A 25,561-nucleotide genomic window follows, 5' to 3' on the forward strand; every position below is an offset into this window, starting at 1 on the left:
TTTTTGGGCAGGGAACAGATCTACCAAGTCTGTGTACTCTCCCAAGTGCTTAGTGCAGTGCTCTGCTCAGAGTAAGCGCTCAGTAAATACCATTGATGATGGAGATGATGATGATGATAATGTAAAAGAAGAAATGAAAATGAAAACTGTTTTGTGGGCAGTTTAGGGAGTGTGCATTTCCAAGTGTTACATTTAAGAAAACCTTGAGATTGGCCTCACTGTTGAAGTGTGATGTGGGAGTTTTTGGGTTTTTTTTTTTGGTGAGATGATATGCAAGTAAACTTTTCTTCTCTCCTATCCTCTTGTTTCTGTTGTCTTTGCTGAGGGAGGCTCTGAGGTGAAGGAGGGGCATTTGAGAATGAATTACCAGCCCTCCGGTCAGAATGTCCTCTCACCCTCTCCCTGTCTCCTTGCTGTGTTCGTGGGCAGAGGGGGAGGAAAAGCCATAGAGGGAGAGCTGGAGGTGGGTGATTTTTTTGTCCATGAAAAATGACTTTTGGTTATAGCTAATGCCAGGAAAAGAACAACAGTACAGAGTGGCTAAATTGCTCTAAAGCAAATCCTTTTTAAGTTATTCATTTAGTCAGCAAGTATTTCCCGAGTCCCTGTAGGGAAGGTTGGTTGTGGCACCTAAGGGAGTTCAAAAGGAGGAATTGAATGAAATGATCCAAATGTGTAGATAATTTCCCCCAAACACAAGAAGGTACTAAATTAGCACTACTGCCTTCAGAAGAGAAAGCAAAGGATCATAATAAAGACTTAAATGATCTGCTTGGTAAGTGTGATTTCCCTTTTTTATTTTTAGGTATGGGGCCAGAATTGTGTCAGTGATCATCCAGATGGTGGCTACTTTAATCCCAAACCATTTTTCTGATACTGGGTGTAGTTAATAAGAGTAGCACAGTGACATGGTCCCCAGAGGAGGGATTTTGCTCAGGAATCTGTGCTGCCACAGTTCTTATTGATGATATGTATAGCTCCTGACTTTTCAGTTCTCTTTCCCAAGTCTGCCAGGTGAAAGAATGCTTTACAGGCAGGTATATATTCATATTGATAAAGACAATTTTTCTCTGAGTGCTTTTATGTTCATTCATTTGCTCTTTTTTATTGAGCATTTAGTGTGTGCAGAGCACTGTACTAAGCTCTTGGAAAGTACAATTCGGCAACAGAGACAATCCCTACCCAATGGGCTCACAGTCTAGAAGCGGGGAGACAGACCAAAATAAAACAAGTGGATTTATTGCCCATTTCATGAATGAGGCTTAGTACAGTGCCTGGAACATAGTAAATGCTTAACAAATCCCATTTAAAAAAAGGGATTGAAAAAAAAGATGTCAGTCAATCATTGCATTTATTGAGCATTTACTAACTGCAGAGCCCTGTACTAAGCACTTGGGAGAATACAAGAGAATTAGCAGACATGTTCCCTGTCCATAATGAGCTTATGGTCTAGAGAGGGAAACAGACATTAATATGAAAGTCAGACATTAATATGAAAGGCACACAATCTTAATCCCCATTTAACTTGTGGGGTAACTGAGGCACAGAAACATTAAGTGACTTGTCCAAGGTCAAGCAGCAGACAAGTGGAGGAGCTGAGATTAGAACCCGAGTCCTCTGATTCCCAGGCCCATGCCCTTTCCCCTAGGCCACGTGGTCACAAAGGTCATGCTGTATTTCCTGATCCAAGCACTAATTCTACCCCTCTTTGACTACTGCATCAACCTCCTTACTCACCTCCCTGCTTCCTCTCTCTTCCCTCTCTAGTCGTTACTTCACCACACTGCTTGGATCATTTGTCTAAAAGTCGTTCAGTCTGTGTCTCCCCACTCTTCAAAAACCTCCAGTCAGCCAGAAATTCCTTACCATTGGTTTTAGAGCACTCCTTCAGCTCTTCCCCTCCTACTTTATCTTTCTGATCTCCTACTGCACCCAGCCTGCACACTTCACTCCTGTAATGACAGCCTACTCATTTTACCTCAGTCTCATCTGTTTCACCACCGATCTCTTGACCATGTCCTCCCCTCCCCCCTCATTCCCCCTCATATCTGACAGATCACCATTCTTCCCATATTCAAAGCCTTTCTAAAATCACACCTCCTCCAAGAGGCCTTCCCTGACTAGGCACTCAGTTCTCTAGACTGTGGGCTCCTTGTGGTCAGAGAAAGTGTCTGTCAACTTTATTGTAGTCTTCCAAGTGCCTAGATCAGTGTTTGACCCACAGTAAGTGCTCAAATAATACCACTGATAGATTAATTTTTTCCCCTCAAAAATATACCTCTCCTTGTCTTAGCCTATTGAAGGGCCAAAAGTGTCTTTGTTGGGATATTTTTACAGTGAGACCCACAGAAGCTATAAAAGAATTGAGGAAAGAAAAATAAAAATTCAAAAAGTGACCATTAGGAAGTTTGGAATGAGAATGCACTGAGGTAGGTAAATAGGAAAATGTCCCAGCCCTTAGGTAGCCTTTTCTTTAAATGTTAGGTGAAGACCTCTTGCTACTGGAGGTTTAACCATAAGTCTGCCAGCATTCATGTTTTTATGATGTATTCATTCATTGAATCATATTTATTGAATGCTTACTGTATGCAGAACACTGTACTAAGTGCTTGGAATATACAATTCAGCAAAAGATAGAGGCAGTCCCTCCCCAACAATGGGCTCCCAGTCTAAAACTTTTGAATTGCAAATTCAGACTTCTAAAAACTTTGGGTTTACATGGATTCACTTATGCTTTTCTTGTTGACTTGGTCAAAAATCAGAACTTCTTGAGAATAAAGAAATCTTTGTAGAAAAAGGAAAATTCAGTCTGCATGTATGTAGACTATGACAGGTGTGTTGTTTACCCATCGGTCTTTTCTTCCACCCTCATAAGTATGGATCAGATCTTAATGAGAGTAGCTTCATCTTTCAAAATGAAGGCAGCTAAAATAATAGAAATAATTAAGTTTTGGGAGCCCATAGAGTATGCTTTTTGCCTGGGGCCTTGATTCCAGAGAAGCTTAAAAAGCAAGATTGGAAGTACTGTTAAAAACTCATTTCTGTGCATACCTCATGTTTGGAAAATTCAACAAGCTGAAATGAAGGGCTTCTATTTTATATCCACGTTTAAGGGATCCAAGGATCACTCAAGAACAGTGTCTCAACCTATTGACTGTAAGCTCGTTGTGGACAAGGGTCGGGTCTACCAACTCTATTGTGTTGTATTCTCCCAAGTGCTTAGTACAGTGCTCTACACACACTGTAAGCACTCAATAAATGCTACTGATTGATTGATCAGTGAATCAGGGATAAAACTCCTTTGGAGGAAATAAAGATTCACTGTAGGACCCCTCCTCATCCTAACAAAGTACCCCAGCATTGGTGCCTGATTAGAGGACAGACCTGGGAGTCAGAAGGACCTGGGTTCTAATCCTGGCTCTGCCACTTGTCTACTGGGGGACCTTGGGCAAGTCACTTAACTTCTCTGGGCCTCAGGTCCCTCGTCTGTAAAATGGGGATTACTGTTGTGAGCCTCATGTGGCTAATCAGGGACTGTGTCCAACCTGCTTGGCTTCTATCTACCCCAGAGCTTAGTACAGTACCTGGCACATAGTAAGCACTTAGCAAATACCATAAAAAAATTGGCTGAATAGGCTAACCTTAGTCGTGTAGGCTCTTTGCCCTTGGATTTTATTCTAGTCAGTCAATCAAATTTATTGAGCACTTACTGTGTGCAGAACACTGTTCTAAGCACTTGGGAGAGTATAATATAGCAATATAACAGGCACATTCCATGTCCACAATGAGCTTCTAGATTAGGTATGAACTGTATGTGTACAGCTAGAGCCCCACACCACTAGGTCTAGGTTGAATGGGGACTCTGGGGCCATGGGATTCTCCCCAGGCAGTTGGAGATATTTCTTTTATCTGGAGAGGAAGTCGGGGAAGAGATTGACCATACGGTTTTGAGCAATTGTGCTCAGTTTATCTTGTTGTATGTTACATGTGTTTGTCTTCTATCTCTCTCTCCTCTCACACACTGTAAATTATTTGTGGACCTAAGTGTATTCCCCAAACCCCTACTAGAGTGTTTCACGTAGTGTAGGAGCTCAGGAAAGATTTTAGATAATGAGTAAGGCTGAGTTGCATAGGGGATGCCTATATTCAGTTCTGCCCAAGCTTTCCATTAGTTAACAGTGTGAGAACTTTGACCAGCCATCTGGTGTTCATCCAACTAGCCTGATAGTTGTAAAGGGTACAGTTGGAGCTGCAGGGAGATATTGAAAAGTCAGAAATTGAACATGGTAATCAATCGTATTTATTGAGTTCTTATTGTGTGCAGGGCACTTTACTAAGCTCTTGGGAGAGTACAACACAGGAATGTAACAGACACATTCCCTGCCCACATTGAGCTTACAGTTTAGAGGGGTAGCGATGGTTGCTGCTGGTTTCCTGACCTCTTTAGGCTGTGAGACTTTTAAAAATAGTATTAAGCACTTAATGTGTGCCAGGCACTGTTCTAAGCCCCGGGGTTTAATCCCCACTTTACAGATGAGGTAACTGAGGCACAGAGAAGTTCAGTGACTTGCCTAAGGTCACCATTACAATATAGGCTTCAGAAGCAACGTAACTGGCTGCTGCTGGGTCACCCATGTTGAGAGCTGTACTGGACCTTCCTACCAAATTGAACTTGGAAAATTTCAGGTGAAGGGTAAACTAGAGAGCAGCAGGCAGTGGGGAAAGAGAGCCTGCATTCATTCCCTGCCCATCTCCCTTACTTCCTCCCATCTCCTTCCCCCTCACCTCCACCCTTTCCAGGTATTCTTCAGATGCTTCAGATGGAATAGGTGTCAATTCTTCTGACTAGAAAATGTGAAACCCAGTGAGGAAAAGTGGTAGAGGAAAGGTAAAGCCATAGATGAGATGAGATGGGGTAGGCACCAGTGAGATGTGGAGAACTTGAATAAAACAAAACCAAAAGAACAAGGTCAGTTTTTTTTCAAGGGAGAAGGCAAAGCTCCAGTTACCAGGACAGAGAAAACTTTGAACTTGAGTAATTGCCTTTGTTTAGAGACTGGGTTAGCAAGCTGTGTAAACTTTAACAAACCAACACTATTTTCATTGAATTCATGCCTTTCACAGTTTATTGCTAAATGTACTTTTCCACAAACATCTGTAAATTCATTGGCAAATTTCATGTGATGCTTGAAACATTTCAGGAATCCAGCAAGAAATAGCCTTTCCCCAGGTGGTGTTAGTAGATGTTAAAACTAGAAGAAAATTCTGAAAACAAAACTATGAGGAGGTAAAAATTTTGTTAAGAAGCCAAACTTCTTTGGGGTAGTAGTCACCTTGGGAACACAATGTGTCGTTTTCACTGTTCATTTGAACCATGTTGAGTTGTATATTTTGTACACTTTTGGATTCTCAGTACTCCATAGTTTTCCATCTGCCTTGTTGTAACTGTATCTCAGGAGTTAATTCCTGACCTCCATATGACAGCTCTCTTGTTTGTTTGGGACAAGTAGAAACAGGTTTCTTTCTCTCATGGTAGCCCACATCTCCAATTCTTATGTTCTGGGCCTTTTTTAGCAGGCTTGCTCCCTGGTGATTAATGTTAACCATCAGGTTTGTTTAAACATGAGATACCAATAAGGAATAGCTATGTTGGATGATGATCTCAGCACAGAATTGGGAATTGGAATCAGTAACTTCTAATCTTGATAGAGGTATGCAGACATCCTTTGTCCTAAGGCAAATTATATAACCTCTGCTGGGCTAAATTGTCTTCTTATGTAACTCCCATCCAAGGGGAAAGTTGAGAGATTTAAACTGTGAAAAAAACTTTTGGAAGTGTGGATTAGTATCATTAAATTAAGTCTGCCTTTAGATTGATTCATTCTGGAGTAAGCACAAGAAAAGTGAGCTGGACTTGAAGTCTAGATACATGGTACCCCATCATTGTCGGAAGAATCTTGGGCAAATATTTGAAACTTTTTATATCTTCGTTTCTCAGTCTGCAAGGAGATGCATACACACACACACACACACACACTTTCCCATTCCTAATTCCCAAGGAGATTGTCCTTGTACTTGTATTTTCACCCATTATCACTCCTCCCTCAGTTCCATAACACTTATGTACATATCCTTAATTTTAAAATTTATTTTAATGTCTGTCTCCCCCTCTGGACTGTAAGCTTACTGTGGGTAGGGAACATGCCCATCATCTTGGTTATATTGTATTCTCCAAATATGATTGATTGAAGATGGAGATAGTTTATGTGAAAATGCTTTGCGGTACTGAGGGAAAATTATACATAAACTCAAACTGCTATTTATATTTTTACTGATATCATTATTAGTAGTAGTAGTAATACTAGTAATAATTAGTAGTAATAATAATTTGTTAAGCACTTATTTTGTTCCAGGCACTCTATTAAGCGCTGGGGTGGTTACAAGCAAATCAAATTGGACACAGTCCCGGTTCCACCTGGGGCTCACAGTCTCAATCCCCATTTTACTGATGAGGTAACTGAGGCACAGAGAAGGGAAGTGGCTTGCCCAAGGTCACAGCAAACAAGTGGTAGATCTGGGATGAGAACTCATGACCTTCTGACTCCCAGGTCCGTGCTCTATTCTCTATGCTAAGCTGCTTCTCTGAAAAATGACAGCAAAGATCTCTCCAACTTTTCAAATATTTAGTTTGCAGAAAAATTTAAACAGAATCAATGATATTTATTGAGCACTTAGTCTGTGCAGAAAACTGTACTTTATGCTTGGGAGAGAACAACAGAGTATTTAGACACAAATATTCCTATCTGCTTATTGCCTTCACAATTAATCTTTGCTGTCATATAGAAGTAGGTTCACTGAATTATATACCTTCTCCTAAGCTTTTAGAACGTTTTATTCTCCTTCCTTTCCCTGTCAGTCATCTATAGACTGTAAGCTTGCTTCTAGATTGTAAACTTATTATGGGCAGGGAAAACATGTCTGCTAATTCTGTTCTATTGTACTCTCCCAAGTGTTTGGTACAGTGCTCTGCACATAGTAAGCACTTAATAAATGATTGATTCTCCTTTGCATAATGCATGATTAAAAAAATAAAAATAAATTTAAAGTGGTTTGGAAGACTAGTCTTTAGAACACAGACTATCTTGACTCTCCATGAACTGCACCTTTCATAAATATTCGTACAAAAACATTTGCCTGGCATTTCAAGCCAAGAATACTTAATAGAATAAAACCACAATAAAGAACCAGGTTTGCGTTGGAAAATCCAGCTGAAATCATGTGGGATTGGCAGAGTCCTGGAATTAACTCCTTTTCTCTTTGACAAGTGAATATGAGCCAAGACTTATAAAATATTTTCAAAATTAATTTAAAGATACTTTCCCCTAGGGGAAATAAAAGTAGCTAAAACAAAAACATTCTTCTAAATATGTAAATTCACATGTCCTCCCCTGACTTTCCCATCATTATAGACAGCCCCACCACTCCCTGTCTCCAAGCCCGTAACCTTGGCCTTAATCTTGATTCATGTCTCTCATTCAATCCACACATTCAATTTGTCACCAAATCTTGTCAGTTCTATCTTCACAATATCTCTAAAATCCACCCTTTCTCTTCATTCAAATTGCTATTACATGGTTCCAAACACTTATCCTGTCCTGCCTTGATTACTGCATGTTTCTTTGCTGACCTCTCTGCATCTTGTCTCTCCCCACTCTAGTCAATCAATCATATTTATTAAGCTCTTACTATGTGCAGGTTACTATACTAAGTACTTGGGAGAGTACAATATATCAGAATTAGCCCATACTTCACCCTGCTGCCCAGATCATTTTTTTCCTACAAAACCATTCAGTCCTTGTTTCCCCATTCCTTGAGAACCTCCAGTGGTTGCCCATCCACCTCTGCATCTAATGGAATCTCTTTAAATTGGCTTTAAAGCATTCACTTAGTTTGGCCCCTCCTATTTTACTGTGCTGATTTCACACTATAATCTAGTATGCTTCTCTCCTCTAATGCCAATTAACTCACTGTACCTTTATCACATCTATCTCACCAGTCTCTGGCCTGGAACTCTCTCTCCCTTTATATCCAGCAGACCATCACTCTCCCTACCTTCAGAGCCTCATTAAAATCCCATCTGCAAGAGACCTTTCCCTACTCAGCCCTCATTTTCCCTACTCTCCCTCCCTTCTTCCTCATCCTTGCAGTGGGATTTGAGCCTTTAAGCATTTGATATTCACAATCCCCTCATCCCTATAGCACTTATGTACATATAATAATTATGGAATTTGTTAAGCACTTACTGTGTCCAACCTGATTAGTTTGTATCTACCCTAACTCTTGGTACAGTGCTAGCACTGAGCAAGCTACAACATAATCAGATCCCATATGGAGCTCACAATCTAAGTATGAGGAGAGCAGGAATTGAATCCCCATCTTGAAGGTGAGGGAACTGAGGCAGTGAAGTTAAGTGACTTGCCCAGGATCCCAAGGCAGGTTAGTGAGAGCCCAGGTCTTCTGATTCCCAGACCCATATCTTTCCACTAGGACACATTGCTTCATAAATTACATATTTGTAATTTATTTTATATCTGTCTGTGTCCCTCTCAAAGTTGTAAGCTCCTCTCTAGACTGTAAGCTCTTTGTGGACAGGAACATGTCTACACACTGTTATATTGTACTCTCCTAAGTGTTTAGCACAATGTACTGCACAGAGTATGTACTCCATAAATATGATTGAGTGGTAATATGGTTACCTCCCCTTGAGCTGACTGTAGGTATTTAGACAAATTTTGAAATGAATAATTTGTGTATATTTTTGAAGGTGTTTTATTACTGTGTTATTTTTGTCATATTTCTGTTTCAGTCATTAGCTTTCACTTTGCTTTTGATGTCAAATGATTTTAAAATTAATCCATTTGATATTTGAAATCTATGCTCTGCTAAATGTGATGCAATTTTGCAATGAAGATTGTTTCAACTGCTGATGAGCTAACTGCATTCTTGCCCTGCTATTTGATGTTGACCATGAATTCTGGGGGATTTTGGTGAAACTATGTGAAAAGGTGGATGTCCTTCTTTGGGTACTTTCAGGTCCTATAGCCATATGTGGTAAAATCTGTGTTGTCTGGTAGCGCAGCGATCACAAGCTCAAGCATTCAGCCTGACTTAATGGAAAGAGCACAGGCATAGGATTCAGAGGACCTGGGTTCTAATCCCAGATCTGTCACTTGTTTGAGGTGCGACCTGGGGCAAGTCACTTTACATTTCTATGCTTCAGTTTTCTCATCTGTAAAATGAGAATTAAGACAATGAGACAGGGACAGGGGACTGTGTCCAACCTGTTTATATTGTGATAACCTAGTGCTTAGTACAATGACTCACACATAGTAAGTGTTTAACATATAGCCTAAAAAATGCTGCACAAATGAACATTTTGAATATTATTATTGTTATTATTATAGATAAGGTATTTGTTAAGTACTTTATATGTGTCAAGCACTGTTCTAAGCACTGAGGTAGATATAAGTTTATCAGGTTGGACACAGTCCTTTTCCTGCATGTGGCTCACAGTGTAAGTAGAAGGGAAAACAGGTATTCAACCCCCATTTTACAGATGAGGAAACTGAGGTACAGAGAAGTTAAGTGACTTGCCCAAGGTCACATAGCAAGAAATTAGCAGGTCTGGGAATAGAACCTAAGTCCTCTGACTTCCAGGCCTATGCTCTTTTCACTAGGCTATGCTGCGTCTACATTTTCTATAAATCTGCAATTTTGGCCAGTAATTCTTCTAGAGTAGTATGATGAGTGAACTTTTCCTGGGTGGGTAAGAATTTAGATGGGAGCTCCCCCTTGGCAGGTTATGTGTCTTTTGCATCTTTCCCAAGCACTTTCCCATACAGTGGGTTGCACTCAGGCATTCAGTAAATGCCAGTACTCTCCCAAGTGCTTAGCCCAGTGCACTGCACTCAGTAAATGATCAGTAATTTCTGTCTCTCCCTCTAAACTGTAAATTTGTTATGGGCAGGGAACATGTCTGCTAATTCTGTTGTACTGTACTCTCCCAAGATGGCTCTGCACAGAGTAAGCAGTATAGAGAAGCAGTGTGGCTCAGTGGAAAGAGGCCGGGCTTGGGAGTCAGAGATCATGGGTTCGAATTCTGGTTCCGCTTCTTGCCAGCTGTGTGATTTTGGGCAAGTCACTTAGCTTTTCTGTGCCTCAGTTACCTCATCTGTAAAATGGGGATTAAAAACTGTGAACTCCACGTGGGACAACCTGATCACCTTGTATCCCCCCAGTGCTTAGAACAGTGCTTTGCACATAGTAAGCACTTAAATGCCACCATTATTATTAAGTGCTGAGTACAGTGCTCTGAACATAGTAAGCGCTCAATACTATTGAATGAATAGTAAGCACTCAATAAGTATGATTGATTAAATGCGGTTGATTGATTTTTACTTCTGCTACAGGGGAGTTTGCATATACACTCCACTCATTTGATAGTTACTAGCTTCAGCTCACCTCCAAATAATGTGCCCTTTTTCTTGGCTGATGTGTGTTCCTTGGGCTTCTAACTAACTGCGCTCCTCAGGAGTTTCTCAGGAGTCCTCACCGAGGTGACTAGGGTAAAGCAGAGCTTGAAGTTCTGAAGTCGTTAGCCAGCAGTTCTTTCTACAGATCAGATTAGGGGATATTCTTATCTCATCAGCTGACAAGCTCCCAAATGTGAAAGCGAGACCAGTTCTTAGTGTACTGTCTTCAATGATCTTCCTGGGTTTTCCACAAGACCTGTTTGGCTCCCTCTGTGGGATTTTCAAAGAGCCCAGTTTGTTAACCAGAATTTTCCACTAACTGGCCCCTTCCACTCCTGAGCGTTCTGGTTAACAAAGCTTTCACTGTAGAGAATTGGACACTGCTGCAACCGGATAGACCTTCAACTTGGAAGGAAGCATAAATCCTCCATTATTGTCAAACTCTCTCTCAACTCTGAGACACTAGACTAGGTTCTTCATCAACATTATCAACGATGGTATTTATTGAGCACTTACTGTGTAAAGAGCACTGTACTGAGCCCTTGGAGAGTACAATACAATGGAGTTGGTAGACACGGTCCCAGCCCACAGCGAGTTTACATGTACTGGATGTGAGGATTTCCCATGTGTAGTTAATACAGTCTTTTCTGTTAAGCCTTAAGATTCTGTCAGTCCATTCATTTGTATTTATTGAATGCTTTGTACGGTACTTGGGAGAATACAATGCACAAATAAGCAGAAATGTCCCCTGCCCACAACGAGCTTAGTCTAGACATTAATGTAAGTATATAAATTCTACCACAAGGTCAATTTATCTTTGAAGGAAACAGTAGCTCATTCCCCACTCCCACATCCTTTAGGTATTACAGATGAACTATTTTGTCATGAAATTATTTTTTTCAAAATTTCTTCTCTTCCCGGCCTATTGAGCTTCTCTCTGCTCAATGGCTGATAAAATCAGCAGACATGTTTCTATTTGTTGATGAGTTTTCATATCTTCTAGGGACCTATATGTCTCAGGATTTCACAACACAGTGTTAAAAATTGCATTTGAATTTGCATTAAATTTTGACTAGCTATTTTAGAAATTAGATTAGCAATATGTAGTAAGTTTTGGGGGAAGAGATAGGTATCGTTGTGAGCTAGTGACTACTTGCACCTTCTCCTCTCAAACTACACTCAATCTCTTGGGAAGTTCACCCACCTTTGTGGCTTCAATTACCTCCACTGCTTGGAAAACTCCCAAATTTACCCCATTAGCCCCAACCCCTCTCCTTCTCTGTAATCTGGCATTGCTTCCTGCCCCCAAGATATAATCTCTGCATGGATATTCCACCGACCCCTCGAGCTCAACATGTCCAAAATGAAACTCTGCTTCTTCCCTCTAGACTGTAAACTCATTGTGGGCAGAGATCGTATGTACCAACCAGTTATTTTGCCAACTTAATGCAACAACTTTTAAAGGAAGAGAAACATGTAGGAAAACTAGAAGTCCCTTGTCTTGTCTTATGTTGAGTCGTTTCTGACCCATAGCGGCACCATGGACACCAATCTCTCCCAGAATGCCCCACCTCCATCTGCAATCGTTCTGGTAGTGGATCCATGGAGTTTTATGGTTAAAATATGGAAGTGTTTTACCATTGCCACCTTCTGCGCAGTAAACTTGAGCCTCCTCCCTCGACTCTCTCCCGTGCCGCTGCTGCCCAGCATGGGTGAGTTTTGACTTGTAGCAGAGATTGCCTTCCACTCGCTAGCCACTGACCAAGCTAGAAATGGAATGGGTAGGCCTCTGCTTGACTCTCCCTCCCGTAGCCGAGTCTAGTAGAGTACCGGAAACTCTCCAGGTGAAACCCTGAGAGGGGAGATGACCCTAAATGATTGAAAATAGTATCAAAAACAACATTAGTGTTTTGGATGTAAATCAGAGCTGCTGTGAACTCTGACTCCAAAGGAACATTGACACCCAGACTCTCCAGGGGTATATCTATTTTCATATGTAAATATATGTAAAATCAGTGGTTGATTTAATAGCCCTCTTTTCTTCCATGAAGACATAAGCAAATAGCATCCATTATATTAATATTAGTGTTAATTTTCAACTCCCTGCCCCCCCCCCACCGCCACCCCGTTCTCCATACCCCTATTTCAGTGACACAAACAGACCAGTATAGTAGGTTCTGCAGTTCTGCTGGAAACATGTCAGTCTTGTGATATTTCTTTGGTGTTTGCAGGGATTGAAATCCATAATAGTGGTGTGGATTTATATTCCTGGCAAAACTATGTTGTTATGGTACCACCCAAGTGTCCTCAGCCCCCTGCCCCAGTGGAGATTAGTTAAAGCCCAGCACTTCCCATAGCCCTCTTCTTCTGCTGGACCTCTTCAGGGCCTCTCTCTCCTCCCAGGGCTCCTGTGTGTAACCCCTCCCTGTGACCCCAGACCCACTGCTCCCTCCTTCCCCCCACATGAATGGGGATAGGTAGATTTGGGAGAACTATGGAGGGAGTTTCACGGGTCTGAGAAATAGGGAGGGGTTAGCGAAGGTTAGGCAGGACACATCTCATTGCCAAAGAGAGATGAAGGTGTGGATGTCGGATTGGGATGCCAGCGCATCCTGCCTTTGCCAGTAAGGCAATTTTTTATTAATGGTACTTGCAAAGTGCTTACTGTGTGCCAGGCATGAAAGTTAAGTGCTGGGGTAGATAGAAGCCAAACAGGTTGGACACAGTCCCTGTTTCACATGGCACTCGCAGTCTTAATCCCCATTCTACAGATGAGATAACTGAGGCACAGAGAAGATAAGTGACCTGCCCAAGATAATGCAGCAGTCAAGTGGCGGAGCTGGAGTTAGAACCCAGCTCTTTCTGACTCCCAGGCCTGTGCTCTCTCCACTAGGCCATGCTGCTTTGCACTTTCTCAAGGAACCAAGTATTGTAAGCCCTAAGAAAGGCATGGGTGTTTGGGATGGGGTGGTAGAAAGGCAGCTGGGGAAAGGTATGGGCGTTTCCAGGGGCTAGAATTAATTTTTTGTTATTAACCCTTGCCCTGGTAATGGGAGAGTTACTTTCAGTTATGTCGGACTCCTTTCAAATGAGCTTTGTTACACTGGGGCCACTTGATTTATGGGGTCTGATGCAACTGAACTAGCTCTATCATCTCATTTCTGCACCCCATAAATATTTTTAGCACCCACTGACCAATGGGGCAGCATAATCAATAAAGGGATATAGTTAGAGCAAGAATAAGTTTGCCCCTTTTTCCCCTTTTCCCTCTGCTCCTCCACCTCTCCCTTCCCATCCTCACAGCACTGTACTCGTCCGCTCAACTGTATATATTTTCATTACCCTATTTATTTTGTTAATGAATTGTACATCACCTTGATTCTATTTAGTTGCCGTTGTTTTTACGAGATGTTCTTCCCCTTGACTCTATTTATTGTCGTTGTTCTTGTCTGTCCATCTCCCCCGATTAGACTGTAAGCCTGTCAAACGGCAGGGACTGTCTCTATCTGTTGCCGACTTGTTCATCCCAAGCGCTTAGTACAGTGCTCTGCACATAGTAAGCGCTCAATAAATACTATTGAATGAAAGTTTGTGTGGAGAAGAGAGGAGGGAGGTAGGAATGAAGATTTTTGAAGAGAGGAGAGGTGAATATATAGACTACCAGACACTGAGCAAATCCAAAAAACATTAAATATTTTGTATAGTTAGTAAATATAGATGTCAGAACAACAAAAAAAGCCAAACCAGAGGATTATAGATTATTCTCTTGGAATTTTTGTTTATTAATTGCCTAGAAATACATCAGGACTATTTATATTATTCTATTTATCAGACACAGAATCATTCCTTTGTTGGCAGAATCATGATTCATATTCCATTAGATTTATTCCATCTTTTTTCTTACTCTGAAACACAAATGTTTAAATTATGGTCCTGGGGGAAATATATGATGGTGTAGTTAAAATTTTGGTGGTTCTTCCTAATGCTAGTCAACTTTACTTTTCTCATCAGAAACTACTTCCCTTTTAAAATTTTATGGCTGTGCTTCTCATGCTGTTCATTTTGTTGTTTAAAGGCAATAATTCTCAGATGGAAAACAGGAAAGTAAAATTTGCCTTTGCTTTATCACTCCCTGGGTTTCTCATTAGATCACCCATACAGAATTATCGGCCATAAATGGAGATCAGCTAATTTGATGAAGGAGGCTCTGGTCCGAAGATAATTGAACAAATATATCACTGTTCAAAAAACTCACAAGAGATGACAGTAATGGTGAAGAGAGTAGAAGAGAGAAGGAAAGGGGAAAGGAAAAGAAAAGCAAATACAAAGGAACAATGATGGATTTGTCCACATCCAAATTCAATTTCAATATCAGCCTACTTAGCATGCCTCCTTAATAGAAGGCAGTTGTTCTTCTCAAACTCTTTCTGCTCTGTTGCTTTCCTTATTTATTCAGTGGGGGTCTAGTGCCACTCAAGAGCAGGAGTGGGATGGTTTGAACAGAGGATGATTTTTGTTGTTGGCCTTGTAGTTTTGGTGAGTTTGCATCTGCAAATGTGGCTGGCCTTTGTAGGAGTCATTTTCTTGTAGAATTGTCCCCTTGTCGCATGAGAGTCTTTTCTCTCTTGTCATATTTTATTTTTATCATCATAGAGCAGTTTGTGGTATTCCCCCAAATATACTCACAGGACTTTTTAATTATATTGCATCTCAAGAATTCTATGGTTTTCTTCTAAGTCCCAGCCAACAGCAATTTGAAGAGGTGGGTTTGAGATAAAAGGAGGGGGTGGCAATAAGAATCCAGCAGAAATGGTTTGCACATAGCCAAAAATTTAGGCTGAGCATAACTAATCTCGGGCCTGTGGCACCCCTTCCTCCCTCCCCTTCATCCCCCGATCCACTGCTGCCCTCTCCCAGGGGGTTAAGTAACTGAAGATGGTTTAGATGTCAGACTGTGACTGCAGAAGTCACCTTGACCTTGGCTACCAGTGAAATAGTCCACGTTGCTCTACATTGCCTGTCCTGTGTGATACAAAGATTGCCTCTGATGACAGTAGATGTGCGGAGAGAGCCCACATCTAGCATCTGTTTTGCCTTTGACATGATTTTCAGTCACGTCCATTTCTGTTTCAGAGAAAGCAGGCCCTAAAAGATGGGCCAGGGAAGGGGAGTGGGCCATACGTATTTATTCACAGATATTCCCAGGGGATTGCACCACATTTGAAGCAAAACCTCCATTTTGGTTCATGAAAGTTTAGTCGACAAGGCAGATGGCTTGGTGAGTGAAGTTCAGCTTTCTTCAAAGTCCTCCTATTCTTTTGGCATTGGGGAAAGACAGGTATAAATCTCAAAATTTGCTCACATTTTGCAGACTACATATTAACCTCCACTTAGTTTCAGGTTTAGAAAGGAATACAGAAATACAGGTGAGTGGGCTGTTCCAAAATTAGCAAGGGAAGTTTTACCCACCCTACAAAAGTCATGTTTGAACGTAGATTGCTGAAATGTAGGGAATGTGATAGCAGAAGTTGCTTGTGGCAGCAATGAATCCTCGTCTCATTCCTGAGAAACACACTGGTCCTTGGAATGGCAATCCTAGGCTTTTGCCTTGTCACTTGCATCTCTTCCTGCCTGAAACAAATAAACATGGAAGGGGTGATCCCCAGCCATTTTCTTTCCTCAGAGTTAAAAATGGTGCCTTTTAAATGATTGGTGTAGACTGCATTACGTGAAAAACCAAGTAAAGAAACAGAACTGCAGGGACCAGCTAAAACTAAATTGGTCATGATCCAGCCCCTTTTGCCAGCTCTTTCTTTGCCTCCCATCCACTCTCTGTGAGTGTTTTCTCAAGGCTCTTCTCACTCTACACCCACTCTCTTGGGCAACTCAACTTTCATCTCTATGTGGATGATTCCCAAATCTATCTTGATAGCCCCTACCCACCGCGCCCCCTCTCTCTCTGCTATCTCCCATGTCCTCCTTTGTCCAGGACATCTCTATGTGACCTAGTAGTAAGCCTGGGAGTTAGAAGGACCTGAGTTCTAGTCCCAGATCCACCACTTGTGTTTCTGTTCCCTTATCTGTAAAATGGGGATTAAGACTGTGATCCCCATTTGGGACAGGGGACTGAGCCTAACCTGGTTTGACTGGATCCACCTCAACGCTTAGTACAGGGCCTGGCATATAGTAAACACTTAAAAATACCACAATTATTAATAATAACTGTGGTATTTGTTAAGTCTTTACTGTATGAAAAGCACTGTATTAAGCACTGGGGTAGGTATAAGATAATCAGGTCAGACGCAGTTCCTGTCACACACGGGGCTCACTGCCTAGGAATGAGAAGAGCAGGTATTGAATCCCCATTTTACAGATGAGGTAACCTAAACACGTGGATGTTAGGTGACTTGCCCAAAGTCACACAGCAGGCAAGTGGTAGCATCAGGATTAGGACCCAGTTCCCCCGACTTTCAAGTCTGTGCTCTTTTCATTAGGCCATGGTGCTTCTCTCCTCACGTACCTTGAGCTCCGTAATACTAAAATCAATCGATCAGTGGCATTTTTGGGTATTTGTTGTGTGCAGAGAACTGTACTAAGCACTTGGGAGAGTGCAGTACAACAGAGTTAGTAGCTATGCCCCCTACTGTAAGGAGCTTACAGTCTAGAGTGGAAGACAAATATTAAAATAATCAATCAATGGTATGCAGAGCACTGTACTCAGTGCTTTGGAGAATATAGTACAAGATTTGATAGAAACTTTCCCTGCCCATCAGGATCTTACAGTTTAGAGGGGGAGACAGACATTAATATAGAATAACTTATGGATCAATCAATCAATCAGTATTTATTAGTCTTTTAGACTGTGAGCCCACTGTTGAGCAGGGATTGTCTCTATCTCTTGCCAAACTGTACATTCCAATTCCTTAGTACAGTGCTCTGCACACAGTAAATGCTCAATAAATATGATTGAATGAATTTATTGAATGATGGTTGTATACGTAAATCCTGCGGGACTGAGGGTGGGGTGAATATCAAGTGCTTAAAGGGTGATGCAGAAGGGAGAGGGAGTAGGGGAAAGGAAGGCTTAGTCAGGAATGGTGTCTTGGAGGAGATGTTATTTTTAGTAAGGCTTTGAAGGTGGGGAGAGAAGTGGTCTGTTACATATGAAGTGGGAGAGAGTTCCAGGCCAGAGGCAGCTCCTGGCTAAGTGTTTGCTGTAAGATAGATGAGATCAAAGCCCGGTTGAGTAGATTGGCATTGGAGGAGTGAAGCGAGTGGGCTGGTTTGTAGTAGGAAATCAGCAAGGTAAGATGGGGGCAGGCTGACTGACTGTTTAAAACCAGTTTCTGTTTGATGAGGCATTGGATGGACAAACACTAGTGGTTCCCTGAGGAGTGGGGAAATGAGGACTGAATTTTTTAGTTTAGAAAAAAGAACCTGACAGCAGAGTGAAGTATGGAATGGTGTGGGGAGAGACTGGAGGCAGGAAAACTTCTCATCTTCCCTCCCAGATGACCTCCTCTACCTAGCTGTCCCATCACAGATAACAGTGCTACCACCACCCTCATCCTGGAAGCTTTGGCATTATTTTTAACTCCTCCCTCTCTTTAAGCCTTCTGAATTCAGTCTGCAGTCAAATATTGTTTGTATTTCTTCTCAGACATCTCCAGGGATCTGATCCTAACCATTGGCTTTAGGTACTCAATCAACTCTCTCCTTCTTACTTATCCACTCTTTTTTACTCTTTACACTCCAGTTTGCACTCTTCACTCCTCCCAATATAATCTAATCACGATGCCTTATTCTCCTGCAGTCAATCCCTTGCCCATGCCTTCCTCGCCTTCCTCCCTTCCTTCTTTTCATTTCTTTGTTCTTCCCATTTCCCCTTTCTCCTTCTTCCTGCCTTGGAGTTTTGCCATGTCTCACTAAGTTCAACAAAAATCTGGACTTTTTATCCTAGGGCGAATTTCTAAGATAACCATAGTAATAATAATGATAGTATTTATTGAAGTCATACTTTGTCTTAATAAGTGAGCAGGAGTAGGTATAAGAGAATCAGATGGGACAGAATCCGTATCCTACATGGGATTCAAAATCTAAAATGAAAGAAAAGGTTTTTTTATCCCCATTTTACAAATGAGGAAATTGAGGTATGGAGCAATTAAGTGCTTTGCTTAAGGTCCCATAACAAGAAAGTAGTAGATTGGGATTGGATACTGGGTCTCTCTTGGGTCCTGTGCTCTTTTCCAATTAGACCACAATTTCCCTTATTTTTTGGAGGTTTCAAGAGCTGAAAAGATATAGGGGGTTGAAATCTTGCTAGCCCCACCCTCATCTGTATACTTGGGACTGGGTCAGTGCTGGACACTCCCTTAGCTTGCTGGCAGCATTAAGAATTAGGAAACCTCAGTTTTAATTCCAGTTCTGCCACTTGCCTGCTGTAACACCTTGGGTAAGATCTTCTTTATGCCTCAGTTCCCTCATTTGCAAAATGGGAATTAAATACCAGTGCTTTTTCTTCTTTGGTCTATGAACCCCATGTGAAAAAGAAACTCTGATCTACTTGTAGTCACCCCAGTGCTTAATACCAGAGTAGGTACTTAACAAATACCACTATTATTATTATTATAATCTAGGGAGGGGAAATCAAAGATCTTGCTTCTTGGCATTTTCCCTTGTTCATTTTTCTATGTGTCAGAGTTCACTTGATGAGAACTACAAGGCAAAAAAAATCACGCCTTAAAACAATTCAGTATTCAATCTGCTTAGCCAATTGGCAGACTTTAATGTCATAGCCTCTCTGCAAATAGGAAAAAAAAACTCTTGGAAATGAATAATTTAAGCAAGATAGGTAATGGGACTGATTATATTGGAATTATGGAGTAGTGAAGGAAGAAATTGCCCAAATTTGGCAGGCACAGCTTTGTGACTAGCATATAGATTCACAGAAGTTGCTTCATTTTTCAGTAGTGCTGGGGGAGAGAGAGAAGAACCGGTTCTGGAGGAGGAACAGAGATAGTTGGAGAGGTGGCCCAGCGGGGCTAGAGCAGCAACCAAAGCTAGGAGATGGAGCTCAGGTGAGAGGATAACCCTGGGCCAAAGGACGAGGACAAAGAGGGCCAAGGAAGTGAGGCAACTTCCTCTGGGAACAGGCTGGAATAGGAGGGGGAGGAGGAGCCTGAGAAAAGGAGGAATGAGTTTTCAGGATGAGGAGGGAATACTGGATCAGGAGATCCAAGTGGAAGTCGAAGAAGTTCTGCAGTGCATGTTGAGGTGGGGTTATGTGCTCCTCTTCCAGTCTCTTTTGCCCTATTTATAGACCTGGGCAGGCTGGGCACACACATCTGTCAGAAGGGCAACTTCATGGCAGGTCTGAGACAGTTTCTTTTTTTAAAGTATTTGTTAAACACTTACTATGTTCCAGGCACTGTAGTAAATTTTGCATTAGATACAAGATCATCAGGATGGACACAGTCCATGTCCCCCATGGGACTCACAGCTTTAATCCCCATTTTACAGATGAAGTATCTGAGGCCCATAACAGTCAAGTGACTTTCCCAAGATCACACCTTGTGGCAGAGCCAAGATTAGAACCCAAGTCCTCTGACTCTCAGGCCCCTGCTCTTTCTACAAAATCATGATACTTCTCTTGCTCTGTTCCGTTATTCTGTTGTGCCCAAGTACAGACTGGCTTTGCAGAATCAGACTCTAGGTAGACCACAGGTGGCCTCCAGAAGGCCCATATGTGACCCCGAATTGGTGTGTTTTACAGGCCTCATTAGCAAATAATTTTTTCAAGTGCCAAAAACCGTACACTCAGTTCTTGCCATAATGTTGGTGTTTTGGCTAGAACGCTCTGGCAGAATTAGGGAACGCTCGTCTAACAACATGAGCCTGTCTGGACTCTTGACCAGTGTTGGAAGTAACAGCTGTGAACAGGCATTTAGCTTTGGCAGAGTGAGAACACAGTGAGCTCTTTAACATGGGGTTCTACAAGTCCCTAACCGTCTTGCTATAGGAGACTGGTGTACCCTCCGAGCATGGAAACCAAGTTCCCAAAACCAAGTAGAGCACTTCTTTCTCACAGTTGTTGGATAATGCATTAAATGCATTAGGGAGAGAAGTTGCTGACAGCACTCATGGATTCCAGACACCAGATCTTGAGATATGACGTAATGTCATATGTCCACCATTTTGTGTAAATCTGAGTGATTTGGCTGGCATTGACTCAAAACGAGAGTGTTTCTCTAAGTGGAGGAGGGTAAACTGATCCCTCAAAATCGCTCCCTTGCCAGCTTAAGAACTCTACTGCTTTGTCTCAGTTACAGATCTTGGGAACTCAGCTCTCGCTAGACTGTAAGCTCATTGTGGGCTGGGAATGTGTTTTATTGTTGTTGTACTCTCCCAGTTGCTTATTTCCATGCTCTGCACACAATAAGTGCTCAATAAATAGCATTGACTGACTGACTGTAGGAGCTGTTGCACTGACAATTTGAGAAAAAGAGGCAACAGAGCATCACAGATTCTTTTATTGGTACTGGAAAATGAACAAGCCAGTTGAAAACCAGACTGCCTGGAATAAATCCAGGTGAGTCGCTACCCTTTTGCTAGGAAAATTGTTCCCCAAATAGTGGAAGACTCCTAAGATACACATTTGTTCTGCAAGATCCGTTATCACTCTTAATAGTAAAATATAAATTAAAGATTCTTTTGTAATAAAAATGTTCAGAATTTAAAAAGTTGTAAGTCTTAAATCAGGGAAAAATTTCAACCAGTTTTCCAAGTATTTTTAAATAAACCTTTTTTAAATGTTACTTCCAATAAGCTTACTTTGGTATCTCTCCTTATAATGAAATATTTTATAAAGATAAAAATGTCAGGCTTTATTATAGTTTAGATGGATTGGGGCAAAAAAAATTTCCTGTCTCAGCAAGCTCTCTTTTATGTGTTGCAGATTTGAAATTGTTTAAACAGATTCAAGCAACAGCTGAACAACAGGCAGTAAATCAAAACATCAGTGCATAAGAGAAACACAGAGCTGGCATCATGACTAAAGAAAAAAACAGATGAACATAAAAGGGTATCTGCTGCCGGCCAAATAAAACACTAATTGTTTTTGGAGTAAGCAAGATGGTAGATCAACTCCCTTTAGGCTTTTAGAAACATAACTGAAAAGAATAACCTGCATTTTCAAAGTTGGATAATTAACTGAAGCACTCATGAAGTTGCATCAATCACTGCTTATCTTTTTTGGATTCTTTTGGGCAGGCAAAAAAACTATAGTAGTTACAAAGATTATATTTAATCAACTTTATATATAGAATGAAACCAAATTTAGTCCTTTGGCAGTCATCCTTCATGTCAAAAGGTCGGTGTGTAAAGTGGAATTTGGAAAGTACCATCGCAGTGAGGTATATTTCCTTATGCGTGGTGTCCCGCTGCTGAAAGGCAGACGTTCCAATTTACACCGTGTTCTGGGCCCATTCTCCCTCCAAGCCCAGTGGACTGCTTCCAGCAGAAAATCCGGACCTTGTTATATAATGGACCTGCACACGACTGCCAGGATTCCACAGCCACTGTAACGCTGGGAACTGAAGCAGTTATGTAGGTAATTTAGGCCAAGGCATATTTTTCATTTAAATTATCTGGATAACTGCCTCAATCTTCTATAAGGAGATGCCCTTTTCTCTGTTAACCTCATGCAATTTTGATTCTCTTCCTGCCTCAGAGCAATGACAGAGGTGGTATGTAGGAGTTGAACAACAAGAATGTAAGAATCTTGCTGGATGTTTCAGTGAATAATAATAATAATAATGTAAATTGTGGTATTTGTTAAGCGTTTACTCTGTGCCAGGCATTATACTAAGTGCGAGGGTAAAGACAAGCAAATCAGGTTGGGCACAGTCTCTGTTCCACATAGGGCTCACAGTCTAAATCCCCATTCTACAGATGAGGGAACTGAGGCACAGAGATGTTAAGTGAAGGTATTGCACGCCCAAATTATCTGGATAATTGAACATAAAAACATCATTAGGACTGAATAATTCTTATATTTCAGCACTCCCTCCTGCCTCTCCACCTGCCAAATTCTTCTAAAATAGGCAGGCAATTGAGGACAAATACTTTCTGGATAGTTTAGATGTGTAGTCCGAATATTTTTAATCCTTTTTACCGAAGCAGTAGACAACATCAAATACTTTTATAAAGTTCAAGCATGTTTCCTATAACATGATAGTCACATTCCTGCATACTCCCTGTTATTTGAATATGGGTTTCACCAACATTTTTTTCATTGGGAAATGAGAGACTGGGGAAAGATGATTAGAAAACAAGGTAATTCATCAGGCAATAGTGTTAATTGAGCACCTTATTATGTGAAGAATGCTGTACTAAACAATTGGGAGATTACAATATAGTAGAGTTGGTAGACCTGATCCCTTCCCTCAAGATGCTTACAGTCCAGTGGGGGAGACAGACATTTAACTAAATTCCAGATGGGGAAACTGCAGAGTATTAGGATGTGGACATAAATACTGTGGGGATGGGGAGAGTATCAAAGTGCATAGGTGTTACTCTGGGTGACTCCACAATATTCTGTATGATGTCACCATGTTGCCGTGTGTGCGCACAACATAATGTAACCTAATGAAGTCATGTGGAAGCCAATTCGACCCCTTTCCTCTCCCCGACACCAACACACTCCCAGAATGTTTCTCTGTAATCTATTTTATTGTCTGTCTCCTCTGCTGGAGCTTCAGCTCCTTGAGTGCAGGGATTATGTTTATTAACTATATCGTATGGTCCCAAACACTTAGTTCAATGCTCTGCACAGAGGATTATCTCTCAGTCGATTTGATTGATTGATTGATTGGAGAAAGCAGGGATTCATCATCATTATCTCAGGACCACAGAGAAGCAGCATGGCTTAAAGGAAAAAGCCAGGACCTGGGAGTCAGAGGATCTGGTTTCTAATCCTGGCTCTGCCATGTCTACTGTTTGACCTTGAACTAGTCACTTTACTTCTTTGGGCCTCATTTCCTCATCTGTAAAATGGGAATTAAGACTGTGAGTCCCATGTGGGATAGGGACTCTGTTCAATGTGATTAACTTGTATCTGTCCCAGTGCTTAGTACAGCGCTTAGCATGTAGTAGTAAACACTTAACAAATACCAACTTTATTATAATTATTATTACTTCAGAGCCATTTTCCCCTCTCAGGATTGCACCAGGAGAGTTTCCAGTATTACCAGTCTCAGCTGTGGGAGGCAGAGTCAAGCAGAGACACACCCATTCCATTTCTAGCTTGGCCAGTGGCTAGCAAGTGGAGCCATCACAAGTCAAAACTCATCCCTACTGGGCTGCAGTGGCATGGGAGAGGGTCCGAAAGTGGAGACTCAAATTTACTGCGCAGAAGAAGGCAATGGTAAACCACTTACATATTTTTACCAAGAAAACTGTGTGAATACACTACCAGAACGATTGCAGTTGGAGGTGGGGCACTCTGGGACAGATGTGTCCATGGAGTTGCTATGGGTGGGAAACGACTCGACAGCAGGAGACAAGAGCCGTTCTGTTCCTCCCCTAGGTCCCTGTCCACTTTGGATCTGGGCACCTTTAAATATTTAACTGCAAAGAACCTGCGCTGCCTTGCCCTCTGCCTCCTTCTCCCTGCTGTATCTATGCAGCCACACCCCTACACTCATGCAAGGCTACAGCCCTCCTTAGTGCTGTGCCCTGAGCTTTTTGCTCACCTTTCATGTCATCTGATCCTGCCTCATCTGCTAGAATAATAATAATAATAACTGTGGTATTTAAGTACTTACTATGTGCCAGGCACTGTACTAAGCGCTGCAGTACATTCAAGACCATGGGGTTGGACACAGTCCCTGTCCCACATGGGGCTCACAGTCTCAATATTCATTTTACAGATGAAGCAACTGAGACACAGAGAAGCAAAGTTATTTGCCCAAGGTCACATAGCAGACAAATAGCAGAGTCAGGATTAGAAGCCATGACTTTCTGACTTCCAGGCCTGTGCTCTATCCACTACGCCATGCTAATACAAATGCCCACCTGAGCTTGGCTTCTGCTGGGTCACAGCTTCCCTTTTTTATAATATTTGTTAAGCATTTACTATGTGGCAGGCACCATTCTAAGTGCTAGGGTAGATACAGAGTAATCGGGTTGCACACCACCCCTGGCCCACAAGGGGCTCGCAGTCTTAATCCCCGTTTTAGAGATGAGATAACTGAGGACCAGAGAAGTGAAGTGACTTGTCCAAGGTCACACAGCAGACAAGTGGCAGAGGCAGGATTAGAACCCAGGTCCTTCTGATTCCCAGGCCTGTGATGTTTGGATGTGTTAGTGGGGGGTTCATTGGAGTTCTCTAAGAGGTTTCTGATAGAAGATTGATCACACTAATCTAGCTCCACAATAGAGGTTGCTGAGAAGTTCTGTAAAATTCCCCCTTGCATCTTTTCAGAACCGGAGAGAATAATGTTCTCTTAACTCTCAATGCAAATGGGTATTCTGTTGCTTTCCTTTTCCCTGTAATGGGTATCGGAGACCTTTAAAGATATCCATGCCACTAGAAAAAAATGCACAGATACAAATTCATGATGCTAATCAGGGTTCCCTTGCCTATAATCAAGAATTTATCAGGCAGTGAAATGACTGGAAGAACAAAGATTACAAGAAGGAGAAGAGTAAATTGATATTGGAAGGAGATTCTATGTGGAATGCAAAAGATTGGCTAGGGGTTCTTTTAATAGAACACATTTATTTAAGTTGTTCTTTTCTTTGGAAGCTACCTCTTTAGGAATCTTTTGTATCAGGAGCTGTCCTTACAGGACACTTCTGGTTTGGACTTATATCAGATGTCCCAAACCCTTTCTGCTTGGGTTCAGGCCCCTTTAGATGGGTTTAAGTGAAGAGTAAGCCAGAAAAGGGTGAGAGCAGAGAGAGAGACAAAGGGCATGGAGAGAAAGGGAAAGCAGAGGAGAGAGGAGGCAGGGACAGCAAGGAGAAGC

General features: G+C 41.7%; 1 protein-coding gene and 1 non-coding gene across 2 annotated transcripts in view; one reads left to right on the forward strand and one right to left on the reverse strand.

The window, feature by feature from the left end:
* Positions 1–25,561, forward strand: part of PPM1L (protein phosphatase, Mg2+/Mn2+ dependent 1L) — a 336,062-nt gene that overhangs the window by 63,571 nt on the left and 246,930 nt on the right. The window lies entirely within an intron of this gene.
* On the reverse strand, positions 12,255–12,394 carry LOC114817254. The gene has a single exon (XR_003765105.1). It is a non-coding gene; the product is annotated as a small nucleolar RNA SNORA7 (small nucleolar RNA).

The sequence above is a fragment of the Ornithorhynchus anatinus genome, chromosome 1 (genome assembly GCF_004115215.2).
Source record: "Ornithorhynchus anatinus isolate Pmale09 chromosome 1, mOrnAna1.pri.v4, whole genome shotgun sequence".
Taxonomy (NCBI): Eukaryota; Metazoa; Chordata; class Mammalia; order Monotremata; family Ornithorhynchidae; genus Ornithorhynchus; species Ornithorhynchus anatinus.